We start from the raw sequence: 2,445 nt of genomic DNA, 5'->3' as shown, positions 1-2,445 counted from the left end.
ATTTTATACTTGAAATAACGTAACCTCAAAATATACGCATATTTCACTAATTTTAAATCCGATGTAGTATCTTTAAAATTTAGAATTGCGGACCCAATATGGCGGACATAAATTATAAAAATATTTTGACCTTGAGCCAAATTTGTGATACTTAGCTTTTTTGGGGTGACTGCTTTCAAATATAAGGTTGGACTTTTAGAATAAAAAATGGTGGATACAATACGGCGGATATTAAATAGTTAACATGTTTGGATCTAAATAAAATTAGTAGTACGCAAGTTTCTGGGCTAGGTTATTTCGAATCTGATGTTGGAATGTGAAAAATTCAAAACGGCGTAAATATAAAAAATCGAATCCAGTTCTAATAATTTTTCATCAATTTTAGTCCGGAATATTGTATCTGCTGTTTTGAATTTTGAAATTAAGCAACAGATTTTGATTCAGCGACAACAATCTATCGTAAGCTTGATCAATATCCGAACATTTTTAATAATTCTTGTCCTATATACTGCACCCGCTATTTTTAATTTTGAAAATCCAACACAGTATTTTGATTTAGCAACCCTAAAAACCTACGTACCAACGATTTTAGCCAGATCCAAACATTTTTAATATTTCATGTCCGCCAGATTGGATCCGTCATTTTGAATTTTGAAAATCCAACATCAGAATTAAAATCAGTGACCCCAAAAATCTAACTAAAACCAATTTTATCCAGAAAAAAACATGTTTAGTATTTTATGTCCACCATCTTGCATCCGCCATTATTAATTTTAAAAATCGAACACAATGTTTTTATCAGCGACCCTAAAAACCTAAGTATTAACAATTTTATTAAGGTCCAAACATTAAAAAAAAAATATTTGCTGTATTTGATCCACCATTTTAAACTTTAAACATCCAAAATCAGATTTAAAATTAGCGACCCCAGAAACCTGCGAAATACCAATTTCATCCAGATCCAATTTTTTAAAAATATTTCACGTCCACCATATTGAATCCGACATTTTGAATTTATAAAACCCAACATCATATTTGAAATCAGCGACCACAAAAACCTACGAATCACCAATCTTATACAGAATGAAACCTTTTTAATATTTCGCGTTCACCATATTGGATCCGTTATTTTGAATTTATAAAACCAAACATCATGTGTGAAATCAGCGACCACAAAAACCTACGAATCACCAATTTGACACAGAATCAAACTTTTTTAATATTTCGCTTCCACCATATTAGAACCGTCATTTTGAATGTCAAAACTCAAATAGCATATTTGAAATCAGCGACCTTAAAAACCTAAGTACCATTAATTTCATCCACATCAAAACATGATTTCTAGAAAACTTCAAAAATAAATAAAATGAAATGAAACTTCAAAGGATTTTATCAGATTTTAAGGAATTTAAAATTTAGATGGACTTTACTAAATGTCTAGGGATTTATAAGCATTTCGAGGGATTTAAAAAAAATTTCAAAAAATTGAGGACATTTTACTGCACCTTCAGTTATATCAAAAGTATTTTTTAATATTTAATTTGTAGAGAATCTTTGCTTTGAAAAAGAAATCGTTAAAAACACACTGTTTTGAAAAGATAAAATGCTTTCAACGATTGCTGCAGCATCCGAGACTTCTATCCGAAAGCATCCGAATGAATCCGAAGTAAATTTTCAATTCGAATGAATGAGAATAAATCTGGATCCGGATTGATATAAAAGAAATATTCAATCTGACTTATTCCGAATCAATCCTAACACTGATACATTCGGACTGAAAATAAACTTGGGTCCAGATTAATTCTGCTTAATTAGAAAACGAAGTTTACTTACGATTTATTCAGATTTATTCAGATCATAAGTCAGATTTATTCAGATCATTCGGATATAATTGAATAAATTTTCAAGCGTTTTTCAACAAACGAGATTCAAAACTTTTTTTTGATTGGTTCGGATTAATTCGAATTCGCTCGAATACAGATATCGGAATTATTCGGAATAGTGCTGATTGGCTCGGAACATTTTACGGATAATTATTACCATACTTACCAATTTCCCTGAAGAAAATTGTGGAGATGAACATTAAAGCCCCGCAAAAGGGCTTCATTTTCTTTTTTCGTAGATCAAACTGTCTTTATCAGAATCACTCACGCACATATGTAGATAGCGAAGTGGAAAATAGGTGGAGTATTCACACTTAATGACTTTAATTTATGTTGCTGGAAATTTTCCTTAATCTTCAAATAGTGCTTTGTTAGTGTTGCGCTTCCAATGTTTTATACCTGCGTTTTAGGTATAGGGAAGAGATTTACAGCTTTCCCAGTGTTTTCTTAACATTGACCCAGTTTTCAATATTGTTAGAAACGAACCAAAGCACTAATAAAATAAAATTTATATTCACAGTTTCGAAATTATTAATTGATTAAACCGTAAACTTTACAATGA

This window comes from Belonocnema kinseyi, chromosome 7 (genome assembly GCF_010883055.1).
Source record: "Belonocnema kinseyi isolate 2016_QV_RU_SX_M_011 chromosome 7, B_treatae_v1, whole genome shotgun sequence".
Classification (NCBI taxonomy): domain Eukaryota; kingdom Metazoa; phylum Arthropoda; class Insecta; order Hymenoptera; family Cynipidae; genus Belonocnema; species Belonocnema kinseyi.
Note: the sequence above shows the minus strand (reverse complement) of the source record.